The sequence below is a fragment of the Biomphalaria glabrata genome, chromosome 8 (genome assembly GCF_947242115.1).
Source record: "Biomphalaria glabrata chromosome 8, xgBioGlab47.1, whole genome shotgun sequence".
Taxonomy (NCBI): Eukaryota; Metazoa; Mollusca; class Gastropoda; family Planorbidae; genus Biomphalaria; species Biomphalaria glabrata.
In genome coordinates, this window is record NC_074718.1 from 28,124,652 (window position 1) to 28,144,689 (window position 20,038).

A 20,038-nucleotide genomic window follows, 5' to 3' on the forward strand; every position below is an offset into this window, starting at 1 on the left:
AACTGTCTGCATACTACAAAGCGGTAATTTAGAAAAATATTTAACTTTTTATTTTGTTTAAAAACTGGTGTGCTTGTGTGTGAATATGGTTTTCTTATTTACTTATAGTACAAAAAGAGCTTGCTTTCATGGCAGTCTTTCTATCACTTTTGCAAGACGGATGAACAGCACAAAGTTTTAAAAAAATATATTTTTCCTGTGACCTTTTAGATCCGGGAAATTTCACTAAAAGATTTTTGTTTTCATCAATTTATTGACTCGGTCAAATTATGAGTTCCAGCTCGTAATGGACACAAACAGCGAGGAAACATAGCAACCTTTCTGCAGTATTTGACCATCTGACGCCAGCAAGCAAAACAAACGAACGTGAGCTGTTCCCTACTCACCGAGCGCTCACGTTTTTATCTCGGTGTGCAACATTAAAAAAACGAGGTTGTGGGGGGGGGGTGGATTGGGGGAGTAGACTAGTGGGCTACGCAGGGAGTGAAAAAATCCATCGAGAAGGGGCGAACAGTGGGAAAGAAGAAGAGAGGGAATGGAGAGAGGGAGAAGGGGGGGGGGAGATGAAGGCTTTTTATTTATATTTTTTTTTTTAGAATTGTGATTTAGACCCAATGAGTTTGAGCAGTTTTAAGCCGTGTAAACGCTTTTCTATTTATTGCTTTGCCGAGATGATGATTGAGCTGTGATAATGTACCACGCTTGCTTTGTTTCGATGTGAACTGATCTACTGACCGAACATGGTGTGGATATTCACGTATTTGCTGGACTGTGAAACAAAACAAAGTGCTGTGTAAATTTGTGGCATTGCATTTTAATGTCATGAGTGACATGTCACAATGACATTTATCAACAAGGGGAAATACTGTTAGTTTGTTCAATGATTTAGAACATCGCCTGGGGCAGTACTGTTCGCACGGACGTCACAGCCAGAGGTAAATTAAGGTAATGCTGACATATTATAACCATAGCAGCGTGAATCCTTTGATTATAGTTTTAAATTGTAGTATTTTTACACAAAAGTTGATATATAGTTATTGATGTTTCTTAATTTAATATTAACACGATTAACGCTATGTCAGTCAGGACAGTTAAATGGAATTTCAGAGTCAGTGAAATATTAACATTATTTAATGAATGTAGCTCAGAGTTCTCCATTTTTTGTCTTTCTTTACTTTTATTTAACCTGCTTGTTTTACTTGTGTACTTGTAATTATTATTAGAGCTTTTATATAGCGCTACTTTCATGCTTAGAGCATGCTCAGAGCGCTTTTGGTGGGCTAGTGGGGGGGGGGGAGGGGGTATCTAGGAGTTGGTTTTCCGTGCTGCCTTTAGGCCCGAGTCGGGTGTCGAACCTCGAGCCCCCTTCTAGGTAGCCAAGCCAAGTTCAAGCGCACTTGGCCTCTCGACCACGCTTAAGTTGATAGTGATCTTTTAAAGCCCTGCATTTCTTGAACTCTCGAACAAAGATGTCTTGTTTTCGCTTCTATTTTTGAATGAAAGAAAGAATCTGAAAGATGCTATTAAAGAGATTTTTCTACTTTTCTATCTATGAATGAACTAAAAGATCTGGTTAGCAATCGACCAAGTCTCCAGCAACAGATCTCATTTTTTGATATTTGTTTCATGTAATGAATTACGTAAGGACCAATGAAAACAAATTATTCAGAGACTAACAGAAAATTCACAATAAATGTATTAATAAGTTAATTTTGTAAAGCTTATATTAACTCAAGCCATTTGTCTGTCTGGTGCAAAGTTCAATTATTCATAGTCGATGACAATACATGTTCAAATATAAAATTTTAACAAATCAGTTACTCAAATAGTGGTAATTATTTAATTTTTTTAAACCTTGCAGTATTGAAAGATATGGCAGTGATTTTGCAGTTCTGCCCATAGCTAAGATTGCTTTTAAAAGTATTTCTATATTTTGTTAAAAAGATATAAATTTAAAAAAAAAAAGAGTTTGGTTTTGAGACTGCGCAATAATCAATTGAAACTCTTTCCGGATGTGCTCATGATATCTTGTGTTCTGAAAATCTTTGATCTTTTTTTTTTTTTATTTATTTCTTTTCCCTTCATAGCCTCGTTGTGAAATCGAGGCATACTTAAACCGATTAATAAGTGTTTTTTTTTACAAGAAATGAATCCATATAATGTTTAGACATAAATAAGAGTAAATATATATTATATATATATTAAACATTTTAATGGTGATAGATAGAAAAAAGCAAACATTGGCTTACAAAATAGACTTTTAAATTGTCTTAAATAATTACATAGCCTACATAGCAACACCCATACAAATAATAACATTTAAGAAGTCAGTATTATGCAGACCCAGCTGTAACCTACATATCTTGTCATAGCTAACACAGATAAAAAAGGTTTTCTTCATGCAAACATACATATATTCATGCAAACATACATATATTCATGCAAACATACATATCTTCATGCAAACATAATATCTTCATACAAACATACATATCTTCATACAAACATACATATCTTCATACAAACATACATATCTTCATACAAACATACATATCTTCATGCAAACAAACATATCTTCATGCAAACATACATATCTTTATACAAACATACATATCTTCATACAAACATATATATCTTCATACAAACATAATATCTTCATACAAACATACATATCTTCATGCAAACATAATATCTTCATACAAACATAATATCTTCATACAAAGATGCATATCTTCATACAAACATAATATCTTCATACAAACATGCATATCTTCATGCGAATATACATATCTTCATGCAAACATACATATATTCATACAAACAAACATATCTTCATGCAAACATACATATCTTTATACAAACATATATATCTTCATACAAACATAATATCTTCATACAAACATACATATCTTCATGCAAACATACATATCTTCATACAAACATGCATATCTTCATACAAAAATAATATCTTCATACAAACATACATATCTTCATGCGAACATACATATCTTCATACAAACAAACATATCTTCATGCAAACATACATATCTTCATACAAACAAACATATCTTCATGCAAACATACATATCTTCATACAAACAAACATATCTTCATGCAAACATACATATCTTCATACAAACAAACATATCTTCATGCAAACATACATATCTTCATACAAACAAACATATCTTCATGCAAACATACATATCTTCATACAAACAAACATATCTTCATACAAACATAATATCTTCATGCAAACATACAAATCTTCATATAAACATACATATCTTCATAGAAAGATACATATCCTCATACAAACATACATATCTTCATGCAAACATACAAATCTTAATAAAAACATACATATTTCATACAAACATAATATCTTCATGCAAACATACAAATCTTCATACAAACATACATATCTTCATGGAAATATACATATCTTCATGCAAACATACATATCTTCAAGCAAACATACATACATTCATGTATACATGCTTACAAACATACAGTTGTTTTAGTCTTGAAATAACTTATGACAAACATATCTACATACATAGGCTTCTTAGATACACTTTCTCTCAAACACAGATGCATCACTTCACACACCAAATAACACACATCCATGAATATACTCATATATACACACACTCATAGATATACAAGCTCCTAGATTCGCGCTAACAATTCCGCATGAGTAACCTTATTTAGAAGTAGCCTACACATTGCCAATTAACTCAGTTAAGCCATTATTTGGTGGCCACGATTATCAGAGTGCAATTAATGTATTAAATCCTAGTGCATGAGAAGAGTGTGGGAATAAAACCATGGCACCAAGGAATGAGTAGAATGTAGTGTGTTCATGAATGTAGAGATAGTTAATAATCACACTAGATTTTTTCCTGTTTTTTTAAACAGAGGGTTTGAACCTCTGAACCTCTCACTCACATAGAGCTTGAAAAAGATGATGATCAGAGCTTCGTTCTTTCAATAGTTACATTATATATAATCTTCATCACAGCTGTGACTAACCTGAGTTTACATAAACACATTGTTTCAGATAATGAAGCTCATTTGCTAATTGTATTGACGGATTAGTTCAGAACGAGGCCAATGGATGGTCAACATGGCCGTAGCGTGTATTAACTTAATAGCGTGTCAAAGGCTTTCCCAACATTTGTGTTTATATAGTTGATACCCACTCTCTTGAAAGCTTTGTTGAGTTGACTTTATTCTCGGTGTAATAGCTGCAGCTCATTAGATGAGATCTGTTAACTCTACAAGATATGTTCAATAAGTTAACTATACATGATTTACACGTTGTGTTAACTTTTACAGGATTTTCACGATATGTTAACTTTACATGATTTAAAAGTTGTGTTAACTTTACAGGATTTACTCGTTATGTTTACTTTATAGGATTTTCACGATATTTTAACCTTACATGATTTACACGTTTTTGTTAAATTTCAAGATTTACACGATGTGTTAACTTTACAGGATTTACACTATGTGTTAACTTAACAAGATTTACACGATGTGTTAACTTTACAAGATTTACACAATGTGTTAACTTAACAAGATTTTCAAGGTGTGTTTAGGGAAGATTGCATTTATTTTTTGAACAAGTGGAGACGTCCCATCAGAAGGACGACATATGGTGACGGTGGGCATTGTTTAAGTTCAGTACTATCTACATGACAGTCTGTAGTGCATGCCACACCCTAAGAAGGTCTCTGACCGTCCTCTATAACACAAGCAGAGCCGAAGTTAACCAGGTAGCACTAATAACAATTTATTTTCTCTCTTAAAAGCACCGCATCAGTCGAACGTAAGTTTCACCAGGAACTTTGCAAAGTCTTAGAAATTAAACGATGTATCAAAGTCAAATAATAGATAATGCATTAAAAATTGTCCATTTAGTAGAGACTTTTGACTTTGATTTGGTCCTTATTACTCAAAGTGGAGCATAAGGCCGCAACATAATTTCACATGGGGCTCGTTCTGGGAAATTCACCTTAGTAAGTTAGTAAGTTTCATGTCCCTCCTGCCGACTTTAATTCAAATTCTACTAATCTCTACCATTTTTTGATGGTCTCTAGGTCTTTCTATTCCCCATTTGAGTTCCAGTCCAAAGCCTGCTTCGCAACATTTTTCTGTTCTTTACGTTATATGGTAATCCAAATACATTTGGGTCTTTTCAATGTTTGTTCTATTGATGTTGGCTGTGTTGATTTATATTGACTGTTTGACCATCTAACTTCAATATATGTCGTATAGCATTTGTTTTTTAATGTCTGGAGCTTGTCTGTATCGCTCTTTAGATTATTCGGATACACCAGTAGGTACAGACAACTCATAAATAACAGAAAACTCATTGTCCATATATATATATATATATATATATATATATATATATATATATATATATATACGTTTCTCGAGACGTAAAATGCCACAGATATATTTATTATATGACCCTCGTACTGCGGGCCCTTAGTTTGGGTATTATTGATCTACTGGATTGAATTTAGATCTATGTCAAACATGGAGAATGTTCCCTTCACACTTTTACATTTTGAGTGTGACAATGGGTTAACCCGTTCAACTAACATATTCATATCAAATATATAAAATACTGTGCAAAGGGTTTACCCGATTTGTTAAAACAGGTTCGTTCTTTGATAGAGATATATGGATAGAGGGACATTCAACATACACACTACGGTCTTCGCCATGATCTAAGGAACATTTATGCCAAGTTTTATCAAGATTGATCAAACGGTTTTGATTTTTATTCAACCACCTTTTAAATATGTTATGTACCACGAAACCTCACTCGCAGGTGGGTGAATTAAGCTCTGCCAATGTCGTTACAGAGTGATGGAATAAAAACAGAGATCTATTTCAAGCCATTTCCAGTTTTAAATTGATAAATTCGCTGGCACGATTTGCGCCTAACTGGTTTTGAGTTCGTACGATATATTTTATTGTATATAAATAGCATACATTGTTCGTATATTCATAAAATTACAATTACAAAGGAATTTGTCACCCTTAATTTTTAACATCGATCTAAAACAATAGCTCATAATTATTTCAATATTTTGACTATTGACTCATTGAGATACATGTTCTGTGTCTTTGGTAAACAAACAGTATACAGGAAGCATCATATTGGATAATTTGTAGGCGTATTATTGTACTCTGGCTCTTGTCAAGTAGAAATCCGTTGCTTTCATGGGAAGCATGGGAAACTACTTTGTAATTTTAGAAAAAAAAAAGCATTTTTCAAATATATCAAGAAACAAGCAAAATATTAAAAAAATCTTTTTAAAAAGGCTTAAGGGGAAGAACTCAGTCCTTAAAAGTATATCTCTCAATAATGTAGAAGTTGTTTCCCTTATTCTAAATCAAACACAATAATTAATGTAGTAATTGGTTAATCTTTTAACTGATTCATATTTTGTTACGTACAATAAATAATTGTTGGAGGTTTCAACTTGATCCAAGAATGCGTGTGGGAGAAATGGCGTGTACAATTAGTTAAGGGGGGGGGGGAGAACCCTAAAAGTGTAGACATATGTGAATACTAAAGCATCCCTTGTTAGTATCAAACAAAATAATTAATTACCAATAATTATTTGACAGATTAGTTACTTTTTATTGATCCGTGTCTTGTCAACGCCGGTGAATTATTGTGCGAAGTTTGAACTTGATCCGAGATTAGGTGTGGGAGAAATGGCGTGTACAAACTTTTAACCAGATAGCCAGAGGTGATATAAGCATTATAAAATAATTCTTCAGATACATCGTATAAAGATAAGGTCTATAGATCTTCAAGGTTTCTGTTTTCTATTAGGCTTTAGATTCGGCTTGTGTTATGTAATGTATATATAAGCAGGAAAAAAAATGAACATAAGGAAACTGGAACATATCTAGGTACTGTGATGGAGTTTCTCCCTCTGTCTGTCTGTCTGTCTGTCTCTCTCTCTCTCTTTCTCAGTGTGTGTCTCTGTAATCTAGGCTAAAATAATCCGAAATTGCAATATTCAAGTGTACACATTTAAAAACTATAACTTTGCAAAACATAGATTATTGTTTCTTAATTCAAAACTTCCCTTTTAACGCTATTCGGTGCCTTTATTCTAGGAATGCAATTTATATAATCACTGATGTGACGTACTGGGCAATGTTTCCTTTTCTCTTCTATCTGTTGAATCTATTAACCCACAGAGCTTCCTGTGTAGATGTTTGTTCAAGCTTTAAGACCCTATTCTCCTCCCTCCCCAGGGAGTGAAGCGTGCACTTCGTGTTGTTTGTATAACCAATCCAACATGACTTTAATATGTACGCGATGATTTAGCGTGGCTATGTACCTTCGTTACCAACGCCTCCACTTGCCAGCAGGGATTGTTGGTTTCCATTATATCGTTAAACAAATTACCAGTGAATAAATCAAGGCTAAAAAACAAAACAAGCAAAATAAAAAAAAAATCTTAAAAAAGCAAAAGCTTATCTAAAGGAGAACTCTGTCCTTAAAACTATATCTATCAATAACGTACAAGCTATTTCCCTTATTTCAGTATTAAACAAAATAGTCAATTACCAATGATTAGTTAACTAATTGAGCATTTTTGTTTATTGATTTTTGTTACATACAAGAAATAAATGTTTAAAGTATCAACTTGATCGGAGAATGTGTGAGGGAGAAATAGCGTTAACATTTTTTTAAAGGGACTAAACCCAACAAAATTAGCCATATTTATTATTACTGTAGTATTAGTTTCCATTGTTGTTACAAAATGATTGATTATTAGTAATTAATTGTCTAATTGGTTCCGTTTTCGTTATTGATTTATATATTTTCTATGTCAATGAATAATTCTGCGAAGTTTCATCTTGATACGAGTGTGTGAGAAAAAACGTGTACACACTGTTTACCAGACAGACAGACAGACAGAGTGAGTTGATATAAGCTTTATATTTAGCGTATTGTGTGTTCAGGTAAAGGGCTAGGATACAAAGCAACTAGTCAATGAGAACATTGTATACGTAAACAAAAACAGTGTTATGGGCACTATGAGAAGTTAATGAGACCAAAACTTCAAGAATGGCTTGGAAGTCTTTCCCAACATTTCATTGTCATTTTGAGTTGCTTCGGTGTTAGTTGTATAAAAATTACTTTTGATCAAACAGAGGCTCAGTATGATTAATTAGTTCAAAAAGTCAGTCATTGACCAGGCATTGTAGCATCATCTTCATCATCATTATCATCATCACCACTACCACTACCACCTCCACCACCACCACCACCACCACCACCATCATCATCATCATCACCATTTATCATCATCATTATTATCATCATCATTTATCATCAGCACCATCATCATCATTATCATCATCATCTCCATCATCATCAGCAGCAGCATCAAATTTTATTTACGTGAGGGTTTGAGAGAAGTGGAAAGAGGAAAAAGAAAATAGGGCCATCTACGTCTAATATGGCGTCAAGTATGACTGCTCATCTGTGGAAAGACCTATTCGCCAAACGTTGCGGGACCGGGAGCGGGGGGGGGGGATAAATCTAAGACCAATGAAAAATATGAAAAGCATGAAATTAAAGAGTGCTTGACCTTTTCTTAGGGATTTGGGAGGGGGGAGGACTTTGGAAAATGTTTTTCGTTTTAAATCCGCCTAGAAGAACATTTTGGTCCAAATTAATTCTATTGGGGAGTTTTTCATACATGGCGGAAAAGCTAACATTGCGGTGTATCCGGTGTGCAAAATAAAGGAAGTGTTGATAACCTGACTATTTTTACAGTGATACATAATGGTGCTGGTGGCATACATTTGAACAATACAGAATCACATTTTCTGAGCTTTTCTGCTTGTAACTTTCATTTGGTGAACAATTTTGATGTTTGATTTAGCGTCATTGATATCGCTTAATTTATTAAATAAATCTCCATCACTTAAACAACTAGAGACTTAGATTTGTTCATGCTATTATTTAAACAAGTAAAATATAAAAGACTAGTCGACCGGCGGCGTAGCATACACCGCTATTTTGCAGGGCCGGCCTTAGGCCACTGCAACCTATGCGCCCGCAGTGGGGCCCGCACTTTCTTAGGACCCGCGCTAATTCTAGGTGTATAAATTATTAAATTAAACCATTTTATAACTAAAAACAGAATTCCCGCGGTCTGCTGTCGATTTACCAGGAGCTCCAGGAAATCTCCCGAAATAGCAAAATATACGAAAAAGTCCTTAAAATATACGGAAGTATATAGAAAAAAAATTGTCATTTTGGGGAGTAATTCAATAAGGAAAACGCCAATCTTACGCGCGATAAATAAAAACGGCATTATGCATTAGCCGTAATTGTGTAATCAGGTGAAAGAAGCTTCTCGCGCTTCAAACTAATGAAGAATTACTTGAGGTCAACAATTCTCAAAGGTAGATTGAAACATTTGGTAATTCTTGCTATTGAGAGGGATCTATGTTGGGAACAGAATTCTTATGATATACTGTATGACTTTGCTACACGCAAGGATCGTAATGTATTTCTGTACGTAGTAAAGAATGAATAAAATGCATGGACGAATTTATTTTCTAATACAAACTTCACTTTCACTTATTATCCGCTTCCCTACCTAAACTTGGCCCCGCGAAATCAATTTCGAATAGGACCCCAGAATGCTTAATTACGGCCCTGCTATTTAGTGTTTGTAAAATGTTTGTTTGTAAAATGTTTTACATGTTTCGGATGTTCCTTCAGAGTTGAAGATAGTTTACTTTTTAGTCCAAACCTCCCGCAAGACGAATGGGGATGGGAGCGAATATAAAAGATGCAAGGAACGACTTGTTAGCCAATGAGCTATCCAAGTACTTATAAAAGTAGAAGGCATTATAGCCTAGTGTTAGGTTTAAAATATTAGCACACGACCTGGACCTGATTCGCTACACAAGGCTTATCTCCCCTTAGCTAAGTTGGCCTTTCTGTCTCACTATAAAAAGAAATTATAACTAATTGATTAAATAACTGGTTATTTTTTCATTGTCTCGTGTGTTGTCATCAACAATGAGACCATAATAATAATAATAATAATAATAATAATTTTATTTATAAAGCGCTGTTAACAAACAAAATGTAGGCTCAAGGCGCTGTAACAACATTACAAACAAAAACACAGGAGTTACAATGACAGTTAATCTAAAAAAGTTTTAAACAGGTAGGTCTTAATGTTCTTCTTAAAACTCTTTGGCTCCGGAATTAATTCGGAATTATTAGCCACTTTTGGACGGAATTAATTTTTCCGCCATTTCAGAGTGCGCTACTTTGCTTCGATATAACTTGTATAACTTTTTTATTTATTATTGGAAAATAATAAACTTGATATAGAATTAAAGAGAAATGAATGCTCTTTCCATTTCTTATGTTTTCTAGTTTGCAAATTATGTTGTTTTTGTAATTTTGGGTTTTGAATATAAAAATTAAAAATGAAAAACTCACCAACTGACATTGAAAATATCCATCCAAGTGCATGTTTAAAGAAATTTATTGTTCAAATTGAATTGAAATAGCTTTTTTTCTCATTTTTATCCATTTGTTTACAGAACACCACAGAAGAAACAGCAATAGATGCAAAAAATAATAAACTGGAACTAATAATCCAATGTCACTACTTTAACGAAAAAGCCCATAAAAAAAGCAACACGCTTGGAACAAAACACTTTTACCCTAAAACTAGTCCAACTGTACAGCATATATATATTTATAGTATTTTCTTCTAAAGTTCTTCATGTACTTTGTATATAAATATTCCTTCTAGTTGTGATATTCATGGAAGCAGTCAATATGAATGTGTGGGTTCGACTCCCATCCAGCGCAAACATAAACCGTTCTCCCTGACCCAAAGTGTTTACATACTCTGTCTTTCTTTATAGTTATAGGTCTCCATTCTATGAAAATGGATCTTATTCTAGCAGGGGTGTTCCATTTAATCCTATGGTCAGCAGAGCTATTTATTTTGCTAACAAGACTATCAACAATGTGATTGTCAATGAAAAAAAACATTCCATCTCAATAGATGCAGTGCTGACTAAGTCTAGGTTGACAACCCAATTTCTTGGTGCAATAAATCTGAAATTGTTCTGTTTCAGTGCCTAGATGATAGATCTAGAGATCTACATCTATCTGATTAGATTTAGATCTAGATAATGTAGAGACAGCTAAACTAGTTCTAGATCTACATTGAACATTAGCTGGGGGTGGAGCTGCTTCATCAGCTGATAAACTTCATCATTACTAGACCTAGGCTTAGGCCTAGGTCTAGACCTATAAATTAATTTACTAGATCTAGATCTATATAATTAGATTTATCAATATCACCATCAGATGAAACAAAACCACTGTCATCTGAATTCTTATACTTCTTTATCAAAGAAATATTTAGATCTACAAAGTTTATATGGCCTTGGTTGAAGCTCCATGTTAAAAAAACACGCACACAGAAAAAATAAATGTCATCTCTTTACAAACTTCGTACAAAATAAAAACACGTTAAATGAAGGAAATTCCGGATGTTTAGCAAAGGGAAACTATTCTAGATAAACAATTAAGCAATAAAAAACAAGAATCGGAGAAATGGAAACGAAAAAAATAAATTTGAAATAGCCGATGCCCCCAGCGTTGGTCCGACTTTTTTCCCCTTTTTTAAAATCAACGCCCTGTGCGTTGGTGCGGAGCCAAAGAGTTAAAAGTGGTGTAGCATTTTGTCTGTCTGAGATCAATGGGGAGTGAGTTCCAAACCTTTGGTCCGTGAACTGAAAAAGCACGCAGACCGTATTTTTTGAGGGAGAAACGTGGCACTATGGACCTCTTTCACCAATCGTAAACAAACAACATTTAGTCACGTGACAATATTGATAAAACAATGAAAATTACGTATCACGTGACATCCTTTATGGATTGCGTAATTTGTATTGAAGAGATAGAGAACCACGTGGCTAAATGTTGTTTGTTTACGATTGGTGAATGAGGTCCATTGCGCAAAGATTCAACTTGATTGAAGAATGGGAAGTTTACACGCAGGTTTAAGGTTTTGAATTTCACGAAGCTACGAAATGAACAGAGATATTGCTCATGGAAACATTTTGTATTATAAAAACATATTTCTTAAGAACAGTAGGTCAAAAGAAAACTATTAAGTTGTTTTTTTTAGTTGCAGTTTGTTTCTTGCTGCACTGGCACTGAATGTCGACCATATTGGATGTAACTTTGTCAGAAAAAAGAATCATTACGACGGAAAACTAAATTGTTTTGCAAACTTCCTACGCCATTGCCCTAAGAGTTGAATCGATTACTCTTGGAACTCTAGGCTCACGGAAGCACGCCTCCATCGTGCTGTTTGAACAAACTGATCTGTCTTGGAAAGATCCAAACAGATGTAGATTGAAATAGTTTTACCTTTTTCGTACCGATGGCCCGCACCCCAAGACGATGAGTACTATGACAACGCGCCCATATTATTTTTTAGCCGTTCAGGTTCCGCCATAAAAACGGTCTCTAAGAATAGTATTTGGATAGTGAGATGTTGTTGTTGTTTTTTTCTTCCATTTCAGCCAATGCAATGAACTCGGTCCTTAGTCACCTCAAAGGGGGTTGTGTTATACTTCCCTATTGACCTAATCATCTCCTCAAGCGACCGTTTCCACGACGTTGAGGCCGAGAAGCATTGACTGTGTTGGGAACATTAAGGTTCTCTAAAAGTGTCTGCAATAAATACCTCGAAACAGTAATAAGAAAGCTGTAAATTAATTAATGTCCGCAAACGCTGTACTCTTCTCAGTCTTAATTTTTATTTAATCTTCTAATCGCTAAGAATTAATTTCCACTCTGGTTACGTAGCTCTGAGACTATGTGATTAGATTTTGTGTATGCACAAGGTCAAAACTACATTAAGAAATAGTCGATTGATTAATAACAGAGTTAAGGCCCTTGTTATTGAGTTATGCCCCGCCTTTACTTGCTCTATTTTATTCTTATTCTCTATGCTCGCTGTGCGTCGGAAGAGTAGACCAAGGGCAATAACTTTGAAAAGGTCAAGTTATTACTAAACAAATTGGGTCAACCGGAATGGGGAAAAGTGTGGGATAACTACCGGAAGTTAACGGCGAGGTTAGGTGGCATATCTAGGTATTGCAAATCTAACGACGCTAGCACAATCACACATTCTCACGCGCACACTTTAGTGAAAGAGCTGCACATGTGTATCCAGAACTCTCAGCACTGTAAGATTTATTTTCCTTTTCTATTCAACCACAATTAATTACCACTAATGAATAAATTAATTGGTTATTTATTTATTTTTATTCATGTCTTGTTAAGGACAAAGAATAATTGTGAAAAGATTCAATTTGATCCGAGAATGAAAAATGACAAACACAATTCTCGAGCCTCCATGAAGAAAGGCCTACGCATTATCCACCTGAGCTGATACAAATAGAAGGCTTTATATTCTTTAACATATATGTTTCACATTTTTAGTTAACGACCTTATTCTCTACACAAAGCTTATCTCTACTTAGCTTTGGACATTTCCGTGTGAAACATAATTAATTAATAATTTATTATAAATTATTAATTAGTGTGTTAATTTTTTGATTGATTCATGTGTTGTCATCAAGAATAAACAATTGTCCAAAGTTTTAAGTTCAATCATTAATTGGAAGTGGGAGAAATAGCGCGCACAAGATTCCACCCTGACAGAGTTTACATTAATTTAAGCTTTGTAAAAAATATATATGACAAAATAATAAAAAAACATGAATATAAAATATCTTCCGTGTAATACTCAGAGCATGTTATAGCTGGAAGTTGTTTTTTTTTGCTTTTTTTAACGTTGAGTTTTAGGTTCTTCTTCTTATCACCTCTGACCTATTTCTGTCGATTATCTTCCCTCAACTATCAAAGATAAAGTGTGCAAGTGTAAAAGAGGAGCAATGGATAAGATGATGCTAGGAAAGTGTACGTATGCATGGGTTCGTAAAATACATTGAAGCAGCTTCTCGGGTAAAGATGAAAATGATTCAATATTTGTCTGTATGTTTAAGATGGCTGTAAATATCAATGTAAGCTATGAGAAATTGGAAAAAGATTCACTTTTATGAAATAAAATATTGAGAGTATCGCTCACCTGATGTACACATTTATTTTATACAAAGTCTTTTTAGAATGTCGCTATCACATTGTAGACTTCATGCTGTCAACTTAAATATGACTTAAGCTTGTGGACTTCATGCTGTCAACTAAATAAGACTTAAGCTTGTGGACTTCATGCTGTCAACTAAATAAGACTTAAGCTTGTGGACTTCATGCTGCCAACTTAAATATGACTTAAGCTTGTTGACTTCATGCTGCCAACTTAAATATGACTTAAGCTTGTGGACTTCATGCTGTCAACTTAAATATTACTTAAACTTGTGGACTTCATGCTGTCAACATAAATATGACTTAAGCTTGTGGACTTCATGCTGTCAACTTAATATGACTTAAACTTGTGGACTTCATGCTGTCAACTAAATAAGACTTAAGATTGTGGACTTCATGCTGCCAACTTAAATATGACTTAAGCTTGTGTACTTCATGCTGTCAACTAAATAAGACTTAAGCTTGTGGACTTCATGCTGCCAACTTAAATATTACTTAAACTTGTGGACTTCATGCTGTCAACATAAATATGACTTAAGCTTGTGGACTTCATGCTGTCAACTTAAATATTACTTAAACTTGTGGACTTCCTGCTGTCAACTTACAAATATGACTTAAGGTTGTGGACTTCCTGCTGTCAACTTACAAATATGACTTAAGCTTTTTTTTCTCCTTAAAATTAATGGCGTGGTGGGGGGTAAAGCGTTTGACATCCCAACTTAGGGGTCTTGAGTACGAATCCCGAAGATGACTGCGGGATTTTGAACTTCGGGATTTTCAGGACGCCCTCGCTTCCACTCAACTCTAATGGGTACCTGACATTCATTGGGGACGTAAAAGCGGTTGATCGTTGTGCTGGCCATATGACACCCTCGTTAACCATCGGTCATTGAAATGGATGAACTTTACATCAGCTGCCCCTATAGATCCAAAAGTCTAAAAGGGTTACTTTTTATTTCACGAAATTGCTCGAAGCCAGCTTCTAGCCCTCAGAGCTATTGACACGTTTCTCAGTCACCTACATTGAGATCTACATGCATTTTTTTCCCTCTGCACGTTACCCTACACACCTGTTTAAAGCAACAAACACTTAACCTTGCAACTTGAGACATGTACACACACATACGCACACATCCATACAAAGACAAACACACACATACCCATATCGTTTTTTTTTCCTCTGCTTCAAATTTCCCAACAAGAAAACATTTAGCCAGTTCCTTAAGATCAGAAAACAGTTGTGTAGCTAGAAAGAGATCATTCTTTGAAGGGGGGGGGGCTGTACAATTTTTAAGCAGATATCATAAATTGTGAACAAAATTATTTCAATATCTGTATAATATAAGCTATTTATTGATTGTAATATAGACTACTCTTTGATATTCTCTGACCAAGGCGTTTTACCTTTTCAGCAGAATCGGCCAGTTTGTCGTATTAGAGAGAATTGGCTGTCTAAACAAGCTACGAAACTAGTCTCAGCTTCTCGTGAAAATATGCAAAGCACTGTACAGTTTGACATATATATAGTGTTACGAATCTCACTATCCAGGCTCTCTGCAAACTGCATCTTACACCACCAACTTAAAGAACTTGACAACTCAGGGCTCCAAAATAACGTAACACTTTAATAGTTGAATAAATCTGAGCCAATACTGTACAATTGGCAGCACGTAACACACGACTGTACAAATATCTCCCGATAACACCGTACCGCCGTATCAACTCTTGCACTGGCCTCTCCGTCTCGTTCCGGGCTTGCACTGGGTTCAACAGTTCAGAACTGACTTCACACACTGTGCTCGTCGTGTCGGACTCGATCACAGACCAAGTTCAAGACGCCGTTCGTCTCAACTGTACTTGACAGTACTCCGCACTGAACCGTCGTAATGCTCCGTACAGAACCACACCGTTGAACTGTGCTGTAGTCGACCGGACTGTATTGAACCGGGCTGTAGTGAACCTTCTGTCGTGAACCTCCTTTCTGAACCGTCTTGACTGCGACACCTCCGCTCTTATATAGGGTCCCTACTGGCCTTCTCGAACCGGACAGAACGCCGCTCGACGTTTCTAGGTGGTCAGATGACTACAATTCTCGTGACGCTCCTGAGCACTGTTCACGACGGCGATCCTTCCCGAACCGTCCTGTTGACACTCGACTCGGCTGACCGTCGTAGCTCGTCACGGTTGACCGCTCGTCTAGCGATGGCCTGGGGCGATTTGCGTCGGCTGACTACACACACACACCACTAGATATTTTTTCGGGGGGGGGGGGGGGGGACTCCCCCGCCACCCCACCCCCCTCCGCGGAAAAAATTATATATATATATATATATATATGTGCGTGTGTGTTTGTACATAATTAATCTTTATTACATTCTGACTCTTTCGGAAGACGTTTATTGTTTAATGTAGACTCCCCGCCCTTGCTAGCAAGGGGTCTGGAGGAGCTCGCAGCGCTCCACCAGCGCGGGGCGAAGCCCCACCGCCGAGCACTATTTCTGGTATTGAAAGCCAAAAAATGCATATTCTGAGGTATCTACAGTGCATTATCTTGCTATTAAAAAGTTTTTTTTCAAAAACCTAATGTGCTATTCTTACTGACTTAGACCCTCTCGCGCCGTTCGGCGCATTTTCCGGCAAGCTGTTTCCGCAACTCTTATTTTGCGTAATTCATTTTGTTGGAGAACATGTTCCGCAATTCTCATGCGACTCTCTGTCACAACCTTACTAAGGATTCGACTCCCAGTTCGGCATATGATTTCTTTGATTTAGACTCGATCTCTATGACTGACTCCTAAAATCTGTCTTAGCCATCTTTGTTGAGCCACATTTAATGTTTTTCAATTTCGGCAGAAGACTATTCACACTTTATTAATGGAGCCCAAGCCACTGGTAGAAATTTGTAACCTTTCCTTCCCGCAGGGGAGGTGATTTCATTTCGGGGGGGGGGTTTGAACCCAAGAACCCTCCCCCCTGGCTACGCCCATGGTATATATGTATATATATATATATATATATTTGCGTTTATATATAGCGTTAGGGTTTACTTGGCGTTAGGGCTAGGATTTGGAAACGAAAAGGCCCCCCCTCAATATTTCTGAATCCTCCAGTGTATAGGTCAGTGCTGATCATTTCAATATCTGTAGCTAATGCTACATTATAATATCACAAGTAGTGAATTTATCTCATTACTTTATTACTTTCTTAAATTTTAATTCTTTGCTATTCTAATGTTCTCTTGAATGCACTGCCGTAACATAAGTAAGCCAAAGAAAATATCTGAACAGGTGGAGGAAAGATTTGTGAACAATTAGAAAATATTTCTAGAATGAACAAAGCAGTCTGATCGTTTATGAGTTTATGTCTGCTCTAAAATACTGCTGAGCAATCAAAACTGTTCGCTCTAGTGCAGTGAACACGGTCTAAAGTTATAAACAGTTAACCAGTTCCCCAGAGAAATAATCCTGGTTAAGCGAATGTGTAAGATCTACTACACTTTCTAATATGCCAATGATATGCCTTTAGATCTAGAATTAGAAGACGATGCGCACAATTTTTCTATATTCGATTAAACTCTTGAATCAATAAATAATTACATTTGCTCAATTGAACTTCACTATTACCATATAAATAAAAAAGAATTGAGCTCTAATTCTGGCTATATCTCTATGCGTTCCAGTCGATCGTCGTATCATTTCTCATTGATTGCCTCTTTAGTTAGTTGCCCATTTATTTTTATGTAAGTTTGATCTCATCGAGTGAAAGTCTAATGCCTCCTTAGTAACAGATGGAAGAGATTAATGTGTAAAAAAAAAATCATAGACTTAAAACAAATACAACAGCCTATCAACTCTTCCTATCAACTCTTCCTATCAACTCTTCCTATCAACTCTTCCTATCAACTCTTCCTATCAACTCTTCCTATCAACTCTTCCTATCAACTCTTCCTATCAACTCTTCCTATCAACTCTTCCTATCAACTCTTCCTATCAACTCTTCCTATCAACTCTTCCTCTATTTTATACACCGGATAGACCAAATAAAACCTTGCTATTTATAGTTACGTTTTCAGCCATGCATAAAAATCTGTAATAAATATTTATAAGTCATTACAATACCTACGACTGGCATTTACGCAATGCAGTATTAAAAGTGTTAATGTAATTTTAACCAAGGATAAATCAATTCACTCTTCTATAGCATGCACACTTTATAAAATATTGAGACATTTTGAGAATATATGTAAATAATGATTGTGAGGATTTCTTGCATTGGAATATAAGTAGTAGGTTACATAGTAAGCTCAAACTTGCAGTCACAAGCCACATTATTTGTTAGAGTCTCCGTTCTTTTCCTAATTCACATGAATGGCCACCATGACCTTGCGGAGTGAACTTATAAACTTTAAGATGGTCCCAGGTTCCAAACATGTCATCCCTAGCCAGTCTGCAGAAGGTTTGGGTGTAAATATCTTCATTTCACTTAGAAGTAGAAAATACATGTTATATATTACATGTACCGTATGTAGTCAATCCCCTCAAGAAGTGCATCTCTATAAATAGATTTTTGTACACACCTATGTGGTTACATGTTTTTACATAGTTATCAATTTTGTTTTTCTCCTGAGTTACATTAAGCAGACTTTAATTAAGCAGACTTCAATTAAATAGACTTCAATTAAGTAGACATCAATTAAGTAGACATCAATTAAGTAGACTTCAATTGAGCAGACTTCAATTAAGCAGAATACAATTAAGTAGACTTCAATTAAGCAGACCACAATGAATTATGTTACAAAGAAGTTCCCTCCTGTTCGTCTCTTTCACCTACCTGCGTTTTTTTTTCCCTCTTCCATTACCTTTTTACCACGTTTAAATTGAGCCAGACTGAACGATGTCAAATCTCTTAGGTTATGTCAACCTTGCTTTAGCCGCAGTTTTATAGATAATTAGAAGCTACGGAAGAACTTAAAGACTTTAAGTTATATTTCATTCAAAGAAAGATAACTAGTTTGTATCTACAGGTTTTCTGGAATCGCACATGACTTGAAGCATTATTGGGTGTTTGGGACGATTCATTTCCGTTTTGGGTAGAAGGCTAATTAAAAATGACAATCGTGGCAAAACTCTCTCTCTCTCTTTCTCTCTCTGTCTCTTTCTCTCTCTTTCCTCTTTCGTGTTTTATCTATATCTATTTTTTGTTTATTTCTACAATCTCTGTCTCTCTCTCTGTCTGTCTGTCTCTCTCTCTCTCTCTCTCTCTCTCTCTCTCAATAGCTTAATTAGTTTGTCCTGTAAGTCTCATTGTTGGTCTGTTTCTTTACTTTCATTTCTCTTTGTTTCTCTGTAGCTTCATTCTTTTTTTTTATAATCTCTCTTTCTTCGTCTGTTTCCAAGTCACTTCTTTCTTTCTTTCTCTCTCTTTTGTATTTTCTCTCTCTCGTTCTTTCTTTATCTTTTTTTCTCTCTCTCTTTCTTGCTCTCTTTCGCTTTTTTCTCTCTCTATCTTTCTTTCTTTCTCTCTTTATTTTTTTCTTTTCTCTTTCTCTTTTTTATTTTCTCTCTATCTCTCGCTTTCTCGCTTTCTGTCTTTACATAACCAACTGCTTAAAATAGCCATAAATGTCCCAAGACAGGAGGTCATCACTCTATGAATGCTATTCTAAACGATCTCCTTGCATGTCATCTCTAATACCCAAATGTCAACGTTTTCCATGCTTCTGATGTGTCTCTGAAACAATATCACACCACCTCATACTCGCGAGGCATGCCACTGGTTGCTAAACACCTTTAGTATAGCAGATAACATTAAAGTTAT

At 35.4% G+C, this 20,038-nt stretch overlaps 1 protein-coding gene across 6 annotated transcripts in view; it reads left to right on the forward strand.

Annotated features, from left to right (window-relative positions):
* Nucleotides 1-546: 546 nt before the first annotated feature.
* Nucleotides 547-20,038, forward strand: part of LOC106076213 (glutamate receptor ionotropic, kainate 2-like) — a 59,195-nt gene continuing 39,703 nt past the window's right edge. For 2 of the 6 annotated variants that reach the window (XR_008779257.1, XM_056037424.1), the window contains exon 1: nt 547-945. The gene's annotated coding sequence lies outside the window, so the exon portion shown is untranslated. Of the gene's footprint in view, nt 946-4,527; nt 4,670-13,202; nt 13,303-20,038 lie in introns of those variants that run through there. The other 4 variants (XM_056037425.1, XM_056037428.1, XM_056037427.1 and 1 more) reach the window with 4 other exon arrangements.